General features: G+C 42.4%; 1 protein-coding gene across 2 annotated transcripts in view; it reads right to left on the minus strand.

Annotated features, from left to right (window-relative positions):
* The window catches only part of ST6GALNAC3 (ST6 N-acetylgalactosaminide alpha-2,6-sialyltransferase 3), a 617424-nt gene that overhangs the window by 590862 nt on the left and 4488 nt on the right, over positions 1-22074 (minus strand). The window lies entirely within an intron of this gene.

The following is a 22074-nucleotide window of genomic DNA, read 5'->3' on the forward strand; positions in this document are numbered from 1 at the left end:
CATAAAAATATTGGTTCTTCCTAGCTTTTTAGAGCAATTATGAATAAAGTGCTATAAATATTAATGTACAACTTTTAGGGGACATATGTTTTCATTTCTTTTGATAAATACTTAGGAATAAAATTTCTCAGGATTTAATGAAGTCTTAAAAACCACTAATAAGATTCCGCAATTCCTGTGAAATTGGTGAGCTAATGAGTCTAAGAGTCAAAAGGAATCATAAAGGGCTAAAATAGCCTTAAAGAGGTACAACAAAATGGAAGGAATAGCTCTCCCAGAAATAAAACTTGTTATACAAATACTATGATGTGGTGCTCATGTCAAAAGAGTCAAATAAATCAATGGAATTTAACAAAAAGCCCAGTAATCGTCCCAAGCATATATGAACACATGCCTCTGCTCAGCAAAGTGAAAGGAAGTCATTTTAGTGAATGGTGCCAGGAAAACTGTATCCCATAATGGGGGCAGGGAGCATAGATACTTTATTTTATATCATACAGAAAAATCTAAGTGGTTTTTAGATCTAAACTTAAAAAGCAGAATAATATTTCTAGAAGTTAATATTTTTGAGAAATCAGGGTGGTGGAAGACTTTTTAAGGAGAGATTTTTAAAATCATTAATTATAAAATTAAAAAATAAGCTAGGCAGTATTAAAAATTGTTTTGCCCAACAAAAGACACCAGTAAAAGAATAAAAAGGCAAGGCAAACAGTGGGAGATGATCTCTGCAATGCATGTAATTGGAAAATATGTAATATATAGAATATATACAATGTATGGACTATATATACGATAAATTCCTACTATTAAAAAAGGAAAATGACACATACCCAATTTTTAAAAATGGAAAAAAGACTAGAACAGGCAGTCTACACAAGAGAATAATTTAATAGCCACTAAATATCTGGAAAGATATTCAAACTCATTCTGAACCACAAGAATGCAAATCAAAACCACAAAAATACACCACTAAACACCTACCCAAATCAGCCAAAATTAAAAGTCTGACAATACCAACTGTTACCCAGGATATGGAGCTGTGGGCACTCGGATACACTTCTAGTGTGAGAATAATTTAAAACAATCGCTTTGGAAAACAATTTGCTATTACATACTGCCAGGAAAAGTTGTGAAAGACTTTGAATAAGGAAGAAAGAAAGAATACTAAGTATCCAATCCAGTGACCTCTTCCATGTTATCCTGTCTTTCGTTGTCTTTGAGCTATTCCACAACTATTTAAATTATAAAAAAACTGATACGAGTACAAATGCTTCTTGTCTACAGCAGTGCAAATTAATTGTCAGTGAAATGCAATGGGTTATTATTGCCTTGTGGATAGATTCATTTTGCATCTGCTCATAAATTTATTTCAGCATCCCTTGTTGCCGATATATGTGTGAATCTTTCATTCTCTGAACCAGTTGTAATACTTTATTGGTTCCCTCATTAATTAATGAGTTCAATGAAACCTCTGACATTTGTTCATTTTATACTTGTATGAGTAAAGATTTTACTTTTAAAAAAATAAATTATCCTTTAACATCACTAAGGCGGAAGATATATATCTTATGCCCTGTCAATTCCACTCCCAGGCACACAATCTATAGAAACACATGCCAGTGTGTCTAAGAGACATGAGAAGAATGTTCACAGCATTGTATTCAGAATAACTAAAAACCAGAAACACCTTAAATATTCATCAATGGTCAAGAGGATGAATAAATTGTGGTATATTCAGATAACAAAGCACAGCAATATGCAGTGGCACAGTGGGTAGAGCATTGGACAAGGATGCAGAGGACCCAGGTTCAAAACCCCAAGATCGTAGGCTTGAGCACAGGCTCATCGGATTGAGTATAGCTCATCAGCCTGAACACAGGGGGTTACCGGTTTGAGCATGAGATCATAGACACGATCCCATGGTCACTAACTTGAGCCCAAGGTCTCTGGCTTGAGCAACAGGTCACTGGCTCTGCTGGAGCCCCCACCTCCCCACTCCCAACAAGGCACAAAATGAGAAAGCAGTCAATGAACACCTAAGGTGCCGCAACAAAGAATTGATGCTTCTCATCTCTCTCCCTTCCTGTCTGTCTGCCCCATCTGTCCTTCTCTGTCTCTCTATCTCTGTCATAAATAAATAAATAAATAAATAAATAAATAAATAAATAATAAACACAGCAAGTAAAATAAATAAATGACAGCTATATACCACCACATGGATAAGCGCAGTGTATGGCCAGGGGCCGCCATCGTGGCCATTCACATGCAGGTTCTCATTAAATTCGGGCAAATGGTAAAGAAACGGCGGAGTCGGAGGATGGTAGGCCTTTCTGTTTATTGGTGTCTCACCAACACAGGCAAGACACAAGAAAAGCCAAGGGAAAAGCAAAACCCCTGCTTTTCCATAGAGGGCCAGGGATCAGGGAGGAGAGAAATGAAAGAAATCTCCTGTATCTCTTGTTGGTGAGGGCAGAAACTCTCTCCAGTAAACATTAGCAAGACAATGGCCCTTCCCAATCAGGAAGGCAACCTGCAACCTCACAGACCACTATACTTGGCGTTGCCCAGCCCCCAATACAAACTACAAGCGAGCAAACATATACATCATATTTACAAACTTATCTGACCCACACCCAGAAACATGTTGGTTTAAAAAAAAAAAGCAGAGCTTAACTGTATGTCTCTGTCTATATAAAATTCCAGTTACAAAACTAAACCAGTGTTTAGCAATATATTTAGGTGATGAAACTTCTTTGCTTTTCTTTATAAAGTCAAGGCAGTGGTCTCCTCGGGGGAGTGCCAGGTAAGGACTGGGAAGTAGGAGAGCTTCTGCACAGCTGCAATGTCCTGTCTTCACCTCAGTATCGGTAACAAGCATAACCATACTCGTTTTATGATAAACCACTGGGCTACTTAATTGTTCTCTGAACTTTTCTGAATGTGCATTATCTTTCACAATAAAGAAAACATTTTAAAGAACGACTTTTGGGAGTGAAAGATCCAACAGCCAATTAGAAACAAAAGCTACAGTATTCCCTGTATTGTCTAACAAGCAAGTTTTCCACATTAATATTCCAAATCATTAAAGAAATATCCTTCGGAGACTATTTCCTAATCCCCCAAAGCAGTAAAATAAATGCAATAAGCTGCTGCAAAGACAAGAAGCCTAACAGTCGGGCGCCAGGACTGTTTTATTCTTAGGAGGCTTGCCAGGTTCACACATGGACTATTTTCAAGCAAAAGTTAAAGTTTAATCTTTATCCTGCTTCCCTGAAAACAGAAAACTAACTGCCAGTCAAAAGAAATTAGCACATGCGTCAACCTCCTTTCGCCTTGCTTCTTTCCACCTCCCCATCACTTGCTACATTTCAGCAGGATCGGGACACAGAGACAGCCCCTTTGTCATCAGCATAGGTAAACGTTGCCTAGGTAACCAAGCCTTCCACTAGCAGCCCCAGCTCCTCTAATCTCCGGGCTGAGTTCACCAGGCAAAGTTGGCACCAGCCCTGCACATGAGGAGATGAAAAGTTAGAAAATTCAATGAATGACCCTTGCTGTTCGTGTTTCCCTTCACTTGCCAGAGTGTTAGAAGGGCACGTCTGAGGGCCCTAAAGCAAAGGCTGTACCACTTTACAAGACCTACAACCTCATTCAGTTCTGAAGGGAGAAAAAGATCAGTGATGGAGTCAACTGTGTAAACACCTCTTGTGCTCTTGTGCTCTTGGCCTCACTTCTCTAACACTAAACACTGGAATACTAACTCCTGTTTTTTCAGGAATAAAAACCATAATAGTTATCATGTATTGAACAGTTTGTAGATGCCAAGCACTCTACATCAAATAACATGAAATCGTCTTCACTGTGTCCTCACAAATGGGTAGCTTTGTCTTAATTTTCCAGGAGGAAGCTGAGGCTCAGAGAGCTCCAGGGATGTGTCCAAGTCCATACCTCCTCCGGAAACTGTTATCCTGCTCACCCTCCCTGCTTCCCAACCACCCAGGCTTCCTAATCGGCACAGTCTGTACCGTTCCTAATGTACCACAGTCTGCCTAGACCTCCCCGAATTTGAAATGATATATAAAGTTGCTATAAATAATGCAAAAAAAGTAATAAAATTTCTTACTCTAGAGACAATTTAAACAATAAACATCATTTATACAAAGTATATAGTCTTACTTTAAATTGTCAATGTAAGAAACATCCAAACCTGTAAGAATTTTATGAGTCTATTTGAGCCAAACTGTCAACAATTGCCAGGAAGCAAAACCTCAAGGGATTGAGAAAATGCTCCGGAAAATGACAGTTTTACCACTTATTTTATACACTACAATCAAAGGGGAAGACATAGGGGGTTTCATGAAACCCACTGGTGACAGATTAGGGCGGCAGGAGAAAGCAGAGCAGGGACATCTTTGGGACTGAATAAAAAGTAAAGATGTACGGGATTAAACTTCTTTCACTTGGGCAGACAGAGGATGGTTAACAGTTAACAATTAACATGGTAACAATAACAATAAAGAGGTTTGTTGGATTCTGCTCTGATGGGGTGGCTGCACTCGGAAGAGGCACAAAAAGAAAATTACTCGAGATATTTTTCTTTCTCTCTCTGGCTTATTTCAGTTGGCATAATAGTCTCCAGGTCCATCCATGTTGTTGCAAAAGGTAAGGTTTCCTTCTTTTTCATGGCTGTGTAGTATTTCATTGTGTATATATATGTACCACAGCTTTTTAATCCACTCGTCCACTGACGGACACTTGGGCTGTTTCCAGATCTCATATGACGTCACTCATTTGAGGAATCTAATGAACAATGTGAACTAAGGAACAAAATAGAGACAGAGGCGGGATCAAAGGGACCAAAGGGAAAGCAGTCAGAGGGAAAGGGGATGAGAGGATGGGACCAGAGAAGGGAAAGAGATTAGTGAAATTATATATACATAACACAGTGTTATAGAGAACAGAACAGCAAATCCTGGAGGGAAGAGGGGAGGGCGTTGGAGGGAGGGGGCAAGGAGAGTGCCAAGGGGAACACGGGGATGGGGGGAGATATATTTGGTGGGACACTTGAATCTATGTAAACACAATAAATTAAAATCAATACAAATTAAAAAAAAAAGAAATTCACTCTTACATTTCTAAGATCAGGTAGTATACATGCAAAAGACAACAGACAGGCTCAATTAAGGTAAGCATGGACCTTTGTTAGAGAAAAATACCTCCCTAGGACATGACTACCCTCCATGAACTGCTTTTAGTTAGAAAATTTGAATTTCAGACCATTCTATGGGGTTATTTTAGGTTTTTGAGTTTGCAAGGCCATCATACAAGCCTCCTCTGAGTTTGCCAGGTTCAGCGTGCGGCCCCTTCTTCATCCACAATATCATTCCTGACAACAAGAAGTGGAGGAGATATGATTATTCTGCCCTATTTACGAACAGGGAAACAAAATTCAAAATGGTTGGCTACCTGCCCCCAGATCCCAGTGGTATAAATGACAGAATGGTGGTGGGCAGTTAGACAGACTTGAGCAGAAAAAGGACTATAGGCCAGGCACATAAGGTCACCAGGGTGGAAGTCCCAGGTGCCTAGCAACAGGCAAAACTTGAGAAACAAGAATCTCACACCCTGTGTGATTTTTCCTCCACTACCATATCATCAGCCATGTGGTTTGGATTCCCTGGTCTCATACTGTTGATCAAGCAGTTCAGACCCTCCCCTGACCTTTCCTCCCCGGGCTTGTTGTTCGTCCTGTGGGTTAGACCTCCTTAGCAGCAGAATGAACAAGGGGGCCGGCATTAAGCCCCAGGGCAATTAGGTGCTGACCTGCATCAAATACATTCATATACAATAGGTCTCAGTTGTGTTTCAAATCCAGGCCCAGAAAAGTAACAAACCCAGACAAGTGATGTAACAGTTGACATCAGGACCAGCTTCACTGATTAATGACCCCCTGCCCTGGCACCGACCAATCTGTGGATACCATGGCACTAAAAAGACAGACCTGGAAAGCTGATGAACATTCTACTGAGATCCTTCTGCGGAACTTCCCCTAAAATTCCACCCTTAAAACTCCTTGGAACTGAGGACCCAGCATGCTCCCCCTCCCAGGAGCATGTCCACGCCTTCCCCCTCTTCCTTCTCTTCTTCTTCTCCCCCCACCAGGTGCACTGTCCTTGCCTCTCTCTTTCTCCTAAACTCTGAGAGACACCTGAGACTTGCGCCCACTGGAGCAGTGGGCAGTGGCAGCTCGTCTGAGGTTAACTGAGCCTGTCTCCGAGGCCTCCTTTTCTCTGACTTCCCAGTGCAGGCTCATTTCTTTCCCGTGAGGTTTCTAGTAAACCAAATCAGCCCCACCAAGGCTCTCCTGTTGCTTCTTTCATCCTAGGCGCTTCCTTGTTTCACTGTCCCCAGCTCTATAACTAATGGGGCACTCATTCTCTTGACTGAGTTGCCCACCCAGTCCCTTCTGAGTGTATTCCTGCACGGTCAATAAATTCTTGCTTTACTGGTCGTACTTTGTTCCTTAACTGAATCCTTTCCTTCAAGGAGACAAGAATTGAGGTTGGGCCGTTTTGTTAACAGAATGAGGACCTCAACTGACTCCAGAGTCCCCCTTGGTCTCATGTACTAATAGATGATCACTGGGTATACACACTGTGTCACTCTTAACAGGTGTAACCAGAGACCACATGGATATTTATAACTTATGGAGAAGCCTTCAATAAATATTAGCTATTAGCATTATCGCTCCTAATTCCTTGGGCTATAAATCTTTACTCTTAAGTTAGCACACAAAGTTCAGCAGTATTTGGTCACCACCTACCTTGCCAACATCATCTCCAAGGCTTCTGCCAGGACCAAACACTGGCAGTTCACCCCGACCATGATCCCCTCTGCTCCACGCTGTTTTCACTGTTCCCTCTGTGTAGGGCTTGCTCTTCTCTGAGACACTCTCTCTGGCTTCTTCACCTGGATGATTTCCCTAAGCTTCCTAGACTCCTCGAACATAGTCAGCTGCTTTCCTAGGGCTCCTGGGGCCAATGCCTGCCTCTGTCAGAGCCCGGGTGCCCTGTGATGGCTACACTTATGTCCTCCTCCTTCCTCCTCTGAGAGCTGGCGTCCTACTGACCTCTGCCTCTTCACAGAAAGTTAGGAAATGTTGAAAGACAGAAGTCAGGCTGTCTCGGGTTCTAGCCCTAGAAAGACCACAGAGGACAGTTTTGTGCCACTGTGATAGAAATTCTCTATCTTTCTACATTTCCCTTTATAGCAATTCCACAAAAGGCTAAAAAACCGCTTCACATAAAATACTCCATAACACTGTGGGTGGTAACTACGTGTCACCAGTCCACAGAGCACCACGGACAGATAAACAGGGCTGAGAGATTGTCTTCCCTTCAGATGCATTAGACTGCAAGGGTCCCCAAACTTTTTACACAGGGGGCCAGTTCACTGTCCCTCAGACCATTGGAGAGCCGGACTATAAAAAAAACTATGAACAAATCCCTATGCACACTGCACATATCTTATTTTAAAGTAAAAAAACAAAACGGGAACAAATACAATATTTAAAATAAAGAACAAGTAAATTTAAATCAACAAGCCGACCAGTATTTCAATGGGAACTATGCTCCTCTCACTGACCACCAATGAAAGAGGTGCCCCTTCCGGAAGTGCGGTGGGGGCCGGAAAAATGGCCTCAGGGGGCCGCATGCGGCCACGGGCCCGTAGTTTGGGGACTCCTGCATTAGAGCTTTCTTTTTCTTTCGTTTCCCCATTAAAGTTGTACAATGTTGCTGTGCTTCCATTTTATTCTCATTTATTTTTAGGCTATGTTTTTCACAGTGGTGAGGATGTGTAATTCTTGCCATATCTTCAATCCTCCCTACTGCTTTCCTTCAAAACCTAGTTGGATAATTGTACATATCAGACACTCAGCCTAACAAGCAAAGCTAAAGTCCAAGGAATTCAACAAAGGTAAGTCAAACTACCTGTCTCTAAAGGCAGGCCCAAAGAAAAGGAAGGTGGAGGGACCTAGCTTTAAGAATATGGGATCCACGGGATCTGGCCTGACCTGTGGTGACACAGTGGATGGAGCGTCAACCTGGAAATGCTGAGGTCACAGGTTCAAAACCCTGGGCTTGCCTGGTCAAGGCACATATGGGAGTTGATGCTTCCTGCTCCTCTCCCTTTCCCTTTCCCTCTCTCTCTCTCTCTCTCTCTCTCTCCCTGTTTCTCTCTCTTCTCTCCAAAATGAATAAATAAAATCTAAGTAAATAAATAAATAAAAGCATATGGGATCTGGAAAGCCAAAGAGTGTGAATGAAACAGTGGATGCTTAAGGCAAGGAAGTCTGGGATTGAATCCCAACCCTGCCGCACTCCGCTGAGTGGCCTTGGACAACTCGCCTAGGTAGGGCCAGTCACATAATTTGCAGAACCCCATGCAAAATAAAAATGTAGGGCATTCGTTCAAAATTATAAAAATTCTTTAATCAGCAGAATATTAAATCAAGTGTGGAGTCCTTCTGAGCATGGGGTTCTGTGATCACACGTGTCACATGCCGTTAAGTCATCCTTCACCTGGCCTTATGCATCTCAGTTTCCCTCTCTGTGAAGACACAGTAACAACACCCATCCTGCAGAGTTGTTGTAAGAATCAGATTTGAAAATTCCACAAAAATGTATATAAGAACACCTTCTACGCAACAAAAATCTTAGCTTTTGCCATTAGTATTTTCTGAAAGTCAAATTATGAAACAGAATAACTAAGGCATTAATATTCAATTACAGAATAATTATTTATTTTACCAAGGGATTAGCAACAAGGCCCTTTATTTATTTATTTATTTTTAGAGAGAGAGAGAGACAGACAGAGACATACAGGAAGGGAGAAAAATGATAAGCATCAATTCTTTGTTGCAGCACCTTAGTTGTTCATTGATTGCTTTCTCATATGTGCTTGACTGGAGGGCTCCAGCCAAGCCAGTGAACCCTTTCTCAAGCATGCGACCTTGGGCTTCAAGCCAGTGACCTTTGAGCTGAAGCCAGCAACCATGGGGTCATGTCTGTGATCCTGCACTCAAGCTGGTGAGCCACGTTCAAGTCTGATGAGGCCGTGCTCAAACCAGCAATTTGGGGTTTCCAATCTGGGTCCTCAGTGTCCTAGGCCAATGCTCTATCCACTGTGCCACCACCTGGTCAGGCAGGAACAACGCCTTTTAAATGGCAAAAGTCTTTCTCTAATTAGAGAAATGATCCTACAACAGAAAAATGGGCTCCAGTTAAAATCATCCTGAGATGTTTTTCTTTAAGGTCTATGAGAAAGGACATCTCTTCTCTGTTCCCAGTTATCACTGTGACCTGACTATAGAAGAGTGTTCTGTCTGGACAGGGCTGAGGATAAGAGCACTGATTCTGGAAGTCGTCAGAACTCCCTAGCACTAGATACACTCTGTGACTTAACTTACTTAAACCCTCAACTTCAAGCACTTAATTTCCATAAATGAATCATTTCTTCATTTAACAATACAAATAGACAGGGGCTTAAAAAACAACCTGATGCTTCATGCCACCAGATCTTACCCGTACTGTTCTTTTTGCCTGAAATTAATTCAGTCATTTGTTGACTGCACCGTGCTAGATGCCAAGTACGTAGTGATGAACAAAATAATCATGATTCCTGCCTTTTCCGTCTTTTCACCGACAGATAAACAAGGAAACACACATGCATTCATATATTAGGAAAGTGCTATGCCCACAGTAAACAGGGAAGCATAATGGGGAATATCAGAAAGAGTTATCGTTCATTGGCAGAGTCAGTAAAGGGCTGCCCAAGGCAATCAATTTTAATTTGGGACAAGAAAGGTAGGAAGAAATAGCAGCAAGAAGAGCCTGGGAGAAGGTACGGCCGGTGGGGAAACAAACAGCCCTGCATCTCTAAAGTGGGAATGAACTTGACATAACCCGAGAACCAGACGGAATAAAAATGAGCAGGGGAGCAAGGTGTAGGAGACGATCTCTCTAAAATAAGCAGGACAAGATCATGAGCACTCTGAGGCACGGAGAGCAGTTTAGATTTTGCTCCAAGTGACAGATAAAGCCACCAGCCACCAAAAGGTTTAGACAAGAAACTACCATAATCTGATTTTCTTTTTAAAAGATCATTCTAGATGCCCTGTGATGCGATCCAGGGGGACAGGCGATGATGGGGCCGGAGGCAGGGAGAGCAGTCAAGAGGGAAAACTACCTGGCTCCGCACCGAGACAGAATGGTAAATACACTCCATGTATGCATGCTCATGTTCAAGTACAAATACCATCTCCCTAAGGAAGTTAGTTTCACCAGGTCTGAAGACCCAAGTGAGTCTTCCTCAGTGCGATCTGATTCAAATTTCTTCAGAAGTATTAAAAAAAAAAAAACCTCAAAGTTTATTTTTAATTCCGTTTATCTCAACTCAAAAATCAAGCAGTTGTTTTTTTTTATTATTTACACAAGCTCCTTCAAGTGGGTTGATTTCATACTAGAATGGATTTCAATAGTCCTAAATGATAAGCTGTACTAGGAGGTAAACCGCCAAAATGGGGGGGGGGGGGATAGGATTTGTGGCCACCCGTGTACAGCTTTCTTACATACGTACACGTCAGAACCAAACTGCCTGGATTCAATCTCACCCCTGCCAAAATAGTTTGATGACATTAACCACTCTGTGCTTCAGTTTCCTTATCTGGAAAATAGGGATTAAACGAGTTAATAAATGTCAAGTGCTGAAAATAGTGCCTAGGCCTAACTGTGCATACTAAATGTTAGCTACTGACAATAGATTTATAAAATAATATGGTCACACAAGTTTTCTCCTCACTGACCATGGGACCTTAGGCAAAGAACTTGAGTTTTCTCTAAGCCTCAGAGCTTCCTCACAGATGAAATACATATGACAGGAATAGCATTTTTCTAATTGAATTGTTAAATATTAAAAGAAACCAGGTATATGTCTTGAAAGACAGTGCCTACCATAAAGTGCTGAGAAAATGTGTACTAATGTTATTTTATCATAAAAGTATTTTATTATTACTGTGAGCAAGTTGCAAATAGTTTGCCCACACATGACTATAGGAATATAATCTATTACATGTATTTTACTTCAGCTAAACTTCTGCATTCAAATCCTACTCTCGCATTTAATAGTTGTACAGCCTTGTGGAGGTTACTTAACTTCCTTATCTATATGGGAAATTTATATTAGTATCTATCTTATGATCTTATAAGGATGAAATAAAACAAAAATATAAAGCCCCAACACAATACTTGCAAACCTTTGGTAAATGTAAGCCATCATTACAATTAATGTTATTATTCATACAAGCCTACTTTCCCCTAAAAAGGAATTAAATCTTCATTTAACTCCCTTCATCCTGTCTCCCCCTCCCTTCACCTAGGATTCTTGGATTCTAAATGCTAAATAATAAACTCTCTGTTCACAAGTCTCTATTTCCTGAAGATGAGAGAGAAAAAGGTCAAACACAGACCCCTTTAACCCATACAAATCCAGGAGACTATATAGTGAATTTCAATTGTTCTAACACAGAAATCCAGAGTGGTATGTGGTTTGGCTGTCATTTCTTAAATAAGGTTTCAATATCCAGGGTCAAAGATGGGTGAGGGGAAAACAAACTTTACCAACAAGTTTGAAATCACTGCAGATCTTGGCTCAGCTTGGGCCATCAACCGGGCTGCCAGGATTAAACAGCATGATAGAATTAAATAAACATTAAACAACCTAAGGAACAAATAATTAAAGGGTATAAACCAGGGTAGGAGAGAGAGATTCTCTTACACCCAACTAAACAAATGAGAGGAGCTGCAGGCATAAGGTGGCAGTGGGTCGGGTGCTTGCTGCTTCTGGGAAACAAATTTTCTCCCAGAAATGAAGAGAAAGGAAGGAAGGATGCCAAGGTGGAGGTCAGCAATAAAAAGTACAGGTAGCAGCAGTAAAGTTAGTCTCTGAGCTGTGTGGCAAAGGTGAGTGGGATGACATCAATGGGCTGTCATGAACACCATGCCAATAAGTTCATCCCAGGAATAGAAGTGAGTCACAGTTCTATGAATTTCTAATGAAGTTAGAAATTCAAGCTGAAGTTCAAGCTGGCTTAGATCCTGGCACTCTGCAAGAGGGCTTTCTCTGGCTGGTAACAGAGTTCTATAGGGCTTACCTTCCACAGGGCTGAGGTTATGGTTCTTTAGGCATATAGCTGCTAATCCTTCTGACACCTGTACTGGGGAGACACCCAGAAACTAGAGAGGAAAAGGGAGACATCAGAACAAAGGGCTGAACAGTAAATAAAAGAATAGAAATAGAGTCACAAGAAAGCAAAAGGAAAAACGCAAGAGATTTATTTTCTTCTTTATGCCAGCAGTTTCCAATCCTTTTTGTTACTTATTAAAACCCCAAACAAGCCTATGAATCATCAACATGAAAAAAAAGCTATCATCTTTCACCAGTCTTCGCTCTCCCTGTTCCTAATCCTTAAATAATGACTTTTTAAGTATCTGAATGCCTAAGCCAATAATTAAGATAGTAAGCTCTAGCACGAACACACTAACTTTTGTGACCAAAGTCAGTACAATCTGACTACAGAAGCTGTTTCCCGTACCACCAGGTCACCTTGTTAGCCAGTAGAAAAATGGGCGACAATGGAACAAGAAACGGTTTGACATGCAATCAGCAGGAACCAAATTCCTGGTTTATAAACCACCATTAACTTTTAAAACTGATTTCACAGTGGTAGAGCGTCGGCCTGGCGTGCAGGAGTCCCGGGTTCGATTCCCGGCCAGGGCACACAGGAGAAGAGCCCATCTGCTTCTCCACCCCTCCCCCTCTCCTTCCTCTCTGTCTCCCTCTTCCTCTCCCGCAACTAAGGCTCCATTGGAGCAAAGTTGGCCCGAGCGCTGAGGATGGCTCTGTGGCCTCTGCCTCAGGCGCTAGAATGGCTCTGGTTGCAACAGAGCAACATCCCAGATGGGCGGAGCATCGCCCCCTGGTGGGCGTGCCAGGTGGATCCCGGTCGGGTGCATGCAGGAGTCTTGTCTGATGGCCTCCCGTTTCCAGCTTCAGAAAAATACAAAAAAAACCAAACTAACTGATTTGAAAGAAATGAGTTTCCAGAAATGAGGGATGCCACTGATGAAGGGGTCATTTCTGCCCCAGTCCCTCACCTCAGGGCACAGAGGCATGTGCATTTCACCATTCATGGTGGCCTGAGCCCAGAAAGCTTGTGTTTAATGAAAAACAATGGAGGCAGAAACCAAGTGATTACGATGCTTAAAGAACCGATTAGAATGCACTTACTTAAATTTTCAAATTGACTTAAACTCTTAGTCAGTTCTGTTGAGGAGTGCATGGGTTTGAAGCCTTTCATAACTCAACAACTTTTTACTGAGCAGGATGAGTATGGCAGGGCTTCTCAGAGTGTGGTCCACAGACAGGCAGCATCAGTAATCATCACCTGGGCACCTGTTAGAAACGCAAATTCTGGGGCCACACTCCAGACCAAGAGAATCACAAACTCTGGGGGTGGAGCTTGGCAATCTCTGGTATAACAAGCCTTTGGGAGGTCTGGGGGGTCACCCTGGTACAGTTCAAGCCGAATAACACTGTGGTTAGCATGTCTGTGAGCAGCAACAGGCAGGAACTAGGCTTTGCAGTCTGAATTCCAGCCCTGCTATGTAGCTCTGGGGAGTACTTATCCTCCCTAAGCTTCAGGCTCCTCGTACACACAGTGCCTGGCTCCATGCTCAGTAAACATCCTTTACATCAGGATGCGGGGCCCCAGGGCGAGTGCTGGCCACGCATGAGGGCGCCCGCTGCCCCTACCCTGGCTCTGAGAGTCTCCTGAAAGGACCTAATGGTGCAGCACAGGGGTTGGCTCACTTCATTTGTAAAGAGACAGATATTTAGAAGGATTATAAAAAGAAAAAAAAATCCTAGATACAGACAACAGTATGGCGATTACCCGAGAGGAAGGGGGACAGGGAGAGGTAGAAGACGGTAGAAGGGGGACAGATGCTGATGGAAGAAAACTTGACTTGGGGTGGTGAACACACAAGACAATAGGCAGATGATATATTATAGAATTGTACACTTGAAACCTGTATCATTTTATTAACCAATTCCACACCAATAAACTCAATACAAAATAGAAAAGAAAAAAATATTTAAGGCTTTATGAGGGCCACACAGTCCACATGTCCACTTCTCCAGTCTGCCACCGCAGCATGGAAGCAGACAGGCAACAGGCAGCGCATGTGTGCTGGGTTCCAAGGAAACCTTCTCTGTGAGCACTGATACCTGAACTTCATACATTTCCACACGATGCAATCTCATTCTTCTTTTGATTTCTTTTTCAACCATTTAAAAATGCAAAGCCCATTCTTAATCATGGGTTTAAATAAACAGGCAGCAGGGATATCTGACCCAAAGGCTGTAGTATGGGGACCCCACAATGTTCTTGCATTAGCAAAGTTGTTAAGTATATGAGCCAGATTCCTCATCTGTCAGGTGAAAGTAATAATGCCCATCCTGAAATGTTGTGAGTTAATAAATATCTGTACACTACCTGGCAGGCTGACATCATTATAATGAAATGTTCATCTCATGAAAAAACACTAACGCTCTATGATCCAGGCTGACTAGGTAAAGCAGGGCAGGAATACAATGCAGAAGTATAATTAGCAAAACAGGGCTGCAGCTTTACACTTCGAGTCCTTCAAAGCACCATGGGACATACATCTATTACTATATTGCTGAATGTATACTCACCCAAATAAGCAGTAAAAAAAAAAAAAAATGAAACAAATTGTACAAAGGAACTCCCATCACCTTACTCTCTTGACTTAAAAGGAAACATGTGGTATATTCTGGATGTCTAAATTGCTGCCATATGTGACCGCCCTCCTGGAGGAAAGGAATGACTCGAATAAAAGTGTATAAAGTCTGTCTCTGACCTCAAAGCCTCCAGGAGTTAACACTACCACACTAAGACCAAAGCAGCACTCCCTCAGGAGAATTCACAGCTGCTCAACATCTGGGGCTCAACACGGCTCAGGATATAGAGAAACCTGGGACTCCATTTTAGAGGAAATTTCAAGGGTTCATCAAAGGCTTCAATGTTTCCCTGGATACAGCACTCATTAGTTGTTCATCATTTGCTTTCCTTTGGTTGCCAAGAGTCTGACAAACAAAGGTGTCCTCCCTCCTATTCCCTAATCAATCAGCAATCCCCCTCCACCCCCCACCCCCCACACTGCTCTCATTGCCTTCAAGTTTATCAGCCCCTTCCGGTGGAGAGGATGACTACCTGAGCAAACACACTGTCCAATTCAGCCGCCACTACCCACAGGTGGCTGTGGAGCACCTCAAACATGGCCGGTGTGTCTGTGGAACCACATTTTTCATTTCATTTTATTTCACTTTATTTAAAAACAAATATTTGGTTCAACTTTTGGAAAACTTTTAAGCATCCTAAAAGTAACTTGAAAATGTAAATCTACTTTTTCTATTGTATGTTTTATATACTCCAAATGCAAATCCAAGTATTTCTGGTGGAAATTTAGCATCGAAATTGAGGAATGTTATCACGATAAAGTACACACCTGAATTTAAGACCTATGAAATAAGAATATAAATTCTCATTAATCATTTTTATATGAATTACATATTAAAATGAAAATGATTTGGATATACTGGGTTAAATAAAATGTACTATTATTTAATTAAATTCTGCCTGGTTCTTTTTTTTTCTTTTTTGCTTTTGTATGTATGTGTGACTCTTAGAAAGTGTAAAAAAAAGTGCATAAGTGGCCTGCATTATAGTTCTACTAGATAGCACTGCTCAAGAGCATTAACTAGAAGTATTGTTAAGTGTTATTGTCATTCCTCATATTCATCACAAAGCTGGACTCAGAACCAGCGCAGCTCTGACGCTGCACCCCCAGGCCTCTCACTGCGCACTCCCTACAGAACAGCCCTTCTTTCCTGTTTCCATTCTCCCTCGCTGATAAAGCAAACCCTTCACAAACAGAGACATTTACTTCTCCGTCTTTAGTGGCCAGTGCATTGTTGGGGCCAAGAACACCTCACAGTGATACCAGGAATGGGAGCCCTGCTCTCCATGGATGTCTATCCCACTTGTCCCAAAGGGATAAATGGCTTCAGGACAGGCACTTGCTCATTTCAGTCCTAAACTCTAAGACGAGCCCCATGTACACATTTTAATCAGGACTCACTCCCTCCTAATGAGACCATGCACGTTTTACTTCCAATTCCCTTATGATCATGATCTCCTCAAAGGAAGATGCAAATATCATTTTCATAACTGACCAAACGCACAGCTAATAAATTCACTAGGAAACAAAATAGCCTCTTGATACTAGAGGGAGGCCCCTTCCAGAAAACAATTAGGCATGCAAGAATTTTCAAGCCTGAGAAAATACTAAACACAGGATTGAATGAAAGTGTTACTGCGGGAATATGACCTCAATTCCTATCTCCCAGAAGGAGAGAACTCAGTCAAAACACAAAGTGCAACCAGTAAAGCAAGAAGTTACTGGCCGTGCAGGAATACGCTCAGAAGGGACTGGGTGGGCAACTCAATCGAGAGAATGAGTGCCCCGAATAGCTACAGAGCTGGGGACAGTGAAACAAGGAAGCACCTAGGAACGAAGCACCAGGAGAGCCTAGGTAGGGCTGCCTCGGTTCCCTAGAAAGGTCACAGGAAAGACATGAGCGCAGGCAGGGCTACTCTGACTCTCTGGGAAGGCAGAGAAAAGGGGGCCTTGGAGACGGGTTCCGGGGTTAGCCAGGGATGAACTGCCACTGCTCACTGCTCCCCTGGTTGCTAGTCTCATGGGGCCCCTTGAAGCAGTGGTCCCCAACCCCTAGGCCGCGGACCGGTAGCGGTCTGTGGGCCATTTGGTGCCGGTCCGCAGAGAAAGTATAAATAACTTACATTATTTCTGTTTTATTTATATTTAAGTCTGAACGATGTTTAATTTTTTTAAAATGACCAGATTCTCTCTGTTACATCCATCTAAGACTCACTCTTGACTCTTGTCTCGTAAGTTTGACAATTTATATTTTAAAATACCACAGTTTTTACACCAGTCGGTCGCATAATTTTATTTTGTGCATTTATCCGTCCCACCCTAAAGGCCGGTCTGTGAAAATATTTTCTGACATTAAACCAGTCCGTGGCCCGAAAAAGGTTGGGGACCACTGCCTCAAAGCTGAAGAGAAAGAGAAAGACAAGGAAAATGCACTGGGTGGGGGTGGGGGAGAGGAGGAAGAGGAAGGCCTGTGTTTCCGGAAGGAAGAGCTCTCTGGGTTTTCTATCCTACCTAAGGACTTTTTTAAGGAGGAAGATTTTAGAGGAGGTAGCAAGGGAGGATCTCAACAGAATGTTCACCAGCTTTCGAGGTATGTCCTTTCAGGGTGGTGGTCTCCACAGATCGGTCAGTGCCAGGGCAGGGCTCAGCGCCAGGGCAGGGCTCAGCGCCAGGGCAGTCGGTCCTTGGTCAGTGTAGCTGCTCCTGAGGTCGGCGTGGCATCGCTTGTCTGGTTTCGCTGCTCTTCTGAGCCTGACGCTGAAACACAACTGAGGCCTAGATGTTATCCCTAGGGGTTAATGCTTCCAGGCTATTCTCTGGCCCCCTTGTTCATCCCCCCTCTAAGGGAATCTAAACTGCATGACTAGCAACATGAAAGGGGAGGGTCTGCAACACATGTTCAGTGATAAGAAATCAAGTGGTCTAAACGGCACAACCAGCAGCAATATGCTAGTGGAGGAAAGCTCACCCGGGGGCAGAGGTCTTTTCTTTCCAGGTTTGCCCATCGCTAGGCCTGGGGATTTCCGCCCTACTGATCGTCTGTGCCTGGCCTATGGTCCTTGCTCTGGTCATGTCTACTGCCTACCACAAATATAGGTGCATATTTCTTCTTATATACTTGTATTTACTACGCATATGTGGACACACAGACATTTTAATACATAAACAATAAAATGATTCAAGTACAAGGATCTCTTTTCCTGGCCCCTGAGCAATCAATCTCTTTAGGAGTCAACTTTCCCCAACTCTCCCAAGTACCAGATGCTGTGAGCTCCCACCCCTCCACATCACACAGGAAATGAGAGGCAGACCCGGAGATACAGGGTGTGGGGCAAAGGGCCCCTCTGAGAATGTCACCTACCCTGACATTGCTGTTCATTAAAGTCTCTGGATCAGCTAGGCCCAGGTCTCTCTGATTTAGTGACTTTAAATCCATTTAAAATCAGAACCAGAGCCTATTCTCAATCCTTGAGCTGAGAAAGAGAGAACAATAGTGCAAGCACAGATAATCCCTTCACCTCATTTGAGCCATTTCCTAGAGCTACCTTCCTGCTAACAAGCCTTGTCAGAGCTGCTAACAAGAAGAATTAACCAATTTGGGGGGGTAGCTCCTCTCTCCTTCCCAGCCCTGGTGGAGGTGATAATTGGCAGTAAACCGCAGACAAGGTGTACATCAGGCTGGCCAGGAACAGACAGGATCTGGATGACCCATAAACTGAATAATGAGCCTTTCAATAACCAGGAGCTAACTGCAGCTTTCTATAATGGGATCGAGGGAGCACTTGTAAATCTACTCTCTCCAATTAGAAAAATGCCATCCTCTGCTTTTCCCTGAAGCCAGGAAACAGAAAACAACGCACCCCATTCTCAGCTCTCAGGCACGAGTATGCGTTAAATTGTCACAAACGGGCGGAAGTCTTCCTCCTAGAGAGGAGACTTCATAGCTTCCCCCAGTCGTCTGCTGAAGGGCTACAGGCTCCTTCTGCTCTCCTCAAATCTAAACCCTGCTGTCTCCCACCAGCCCTCAAGACAGAGTTCCTGCATTCAAGCTGCTAATGATTAATAATACTAATAATAGTTCTGCCATGTGTGGACAGTACATTCTGCTTCACAAAGTGCCTGAAAGAGCATTCTCTCTTTTGGACTCCAACACCACCCCAGGGGGAATCCAGGTTGGGGAGCCTGAAGCTTATATATCTTGTGGTTCTCAGGAAGAGAATATAAAATTGTAAATACAAAAATGTCAGTGTCTCTTCCCAGAGCTGAAGAGGCCCTAAACGTAAGGGTAAATCCAACACTATACCACCCCTCTCCTCTGCTCCCCAAAGAGACCTGTGAGTCTTTCAGGGCAGAAGGGTGGAGGGAGTCATGTGATTTACCCAGGGTCAAAGGGCTATTAAGTGTTAGAAGCAGAATTAGAGCCCTCTTATCTCTCCAGTCTTTGTGGCCCCTCTATTTCCTCTATTTCCTCTGTCACAAAGGAAACTCTGAGAAAGGAATAAATAAAAATAACACAGCTAAAAGTGATCCCCACCAGGCGGGAGTTAGGAAGCTATCTAGACTTAGTATTGCCAGGCTAGGAGATGGTGACAAACTCAAAGCCCCTACAATCACTTAACGGGCACTGAAGGTAAAAAACAGAGTATGTAACCACACTGGGCTTAGAGTAAACCCTATCTTTACCACTTGCTAACCATAGGCACAACTCACCTTCTCTGAAGTATCTTCACTTGTAATAAAAGTTTACATGAGATGATGCATGCAAAGCACTTGGCAGAGGACCCAGCCTGAAGACTCTAACTGTTCAATAAATAGTAACTATTACTCTTTGCTGTTGTTATCAATTCATCCAAACAATACTGCTTTTACACAAGCAACTCATTCCCCAAAGTGTGCTAACGGAAGTTGCAAAAACATCTGCTCAGTCAACATCGGACTGAAAATTAGTCCGGGAAGCTACTGAGACCCCATCATTTCTTGGGCAGCAGGAAGAAATGTCATAGGAGACTTATCAGACAAAGTGCCTTGTCTGTTCTACTGACTGGGGTATCTTAGCGTTTCAGATTTATAAGCTGTGTACCTGTGATCTCGGTGGCTTTCCAGTCTCAGTGATGCCGTGTTATTTTCAAATGCTTTGAGACCACATAGTTTGAGAACCACAAACTGTGTGGTTGTGGGTGTTGGGAATTCCTTTGTTTTGTTTTCTGCTTTCGCTTTTTTGTCTCCTTTCCCTTGGGGAACCAAAATGATCACAACGAAAAGATAAGCCACTGCTACACTTTCCTTCTTTCTTCCTTTCAGTCCTGTTCTCTTCCCCCCCCCCTCTAGTTTTCAAATTGGCTACAGATTTTATTTGAAAGTAGTAACAGATCTATAAGAAACAAACTGAGAATGATCTTAAAAAGCAAATTCATTGATAAACTCTGATTGACGTGCTATACGTTAGAGGGAAAATTCATGCTATATTCATGAAGAATCCAGCTGTTCACAGAGGAGGACACATTAGGTCCATGTCCATAATTGGCCCCTCAAAAAATGTTAATAACACCATGTGTACATCCCACAAACATTTAGGGAATACTTTACTGAGAGCTAGGCTAGTTCTTATTGATACCAAGTTGAGTAAGACAAGACCTTTTCTGCTTCAAGACGTAGTCAGGTGACCACCAACACTCTTACCCATATACTCCCATACCACTAGCTACACCTTTCAAAATACTTTGCATACTTGGAATTACCTGTTTAATTATTTGCCTTTTCATTGAGTCTGTAATCTTATTGAGGGTAAGAACATACTCATTTACAGACTCTTAGTAAACTCTAGCTGATCAGTGATCTACTGATTACCCCTGCCCTTTATGAGTTATAGTCAAACAAAAGATGGGTATGTAACTAGCTAGCTGACCGTCCAGGTTACTATCTGCTGCTACAGACATAAGAACCAGGACCATGGGAGCACAGAGGATGGCTGCTGAAGCAGGGGAAGGCTTGAACACAGAGGTGACACTGAAATAACAGTGGAAATTCTGTAGAATTTCTGTGAGTGGAACTCATAGCTAAATGAGTAGAATTTCTGTGAGTGGAACTCATAGCTAAATAGCATACAGGACTAATTATACGGCAGGTTCTGTTCTACAGGAATTAGCTCATTTATATCTTATAACCTTAAGAAGTAGGCACTATCTTTTTGCTCCCATTTCACAGATGAGGAAACTGAGGCTTAGAGATCTACTACTGGAACAGTGTGGTTTGACATCAGAGCCCAAGCTCTCAATCACTATGACTATGCTATGCTTCAAAGGCATGGAGCCATGAAAGGCAGCACTACATGTACAGACTTGAGATAAGTTTAGATGAGTGTCTGGACCGTGGGTAAGTAGTAGGTGGTCAGGCTAGTTACTGGACAGGGCCAGATTCTGAAGGAACTTGAAGGCCAAGCTAAATAGTTGGGTTTATCCCATTATAGCTGAGGAGCCAAAATAAGCATTTAAGCCTGCAAATGGTTTGATCAGCACTGCACTTTAGCACAAAACTCTTGAGAGTGGTATGGAAGATGGGCAAGATCGCAAGGAGCCTGGAGGAAAGGAGGCTATTTCAAAAAATCAAATACTAGGCTCTGGATGAGGCAGAGGGAATAAGGAAGGCAGAAAGGAATGGGTAGATTTGAGAAATTTTCCTAAAACAGAATTAATGCAATGCAATGAAGGATTAGGTCTGTGTCAGGGGAAGAAAGAATAAGTAAAGCACCAAGTTCATAACTTGATGTGAATTCATCCAGTTTTTCATTAATCAAGATAAATGCACTACAAAGAGAGGTATCTGGTAGAGAAGATAACTGTAACGTAGCCGTGCCCCTACTGTGTTATTGTCTAACTGCTTCATGTTCATAATTCTCCTCAACTGGCAAAACCATACTCTTCTTCAAGGCAGGAATGACTCACAAGTATCTTGTGTCTGTATATCCACTCTGTGCCCACTTCAGTTTTGAAGAGAAAACTAAGCACAACTCACCAAATATTTGTTAAATATAGGCTTAAAAGATACTATGTTCAAAAACTACCTGCTGATCAAAGGTAGAAATCATAGAAGAAAATATGAATAGGTTTAATATATAAAATTTTAAATTATCTGTCATTTACAAAAAAAAATAAGTAATAAAAATTTAAAAGTTTTACTTCTCTAGTAATCAAAT

This window comes from Saccopteryx bilineata, chromosome 3, assembly GCF_036850765.1.
Source record: "Saccopteryx bilineata isolate mSacBil1 chromosome 3, mSacBil1_pri_phased_curated, whole genome shotgun sequence".
Lineage (NCBI taxonomy): Eukaryota > Metazoa > Chordata > Mammalia > Chiroptera > Emballonuridae > Saccopteryx > Saccopteryx bilineata.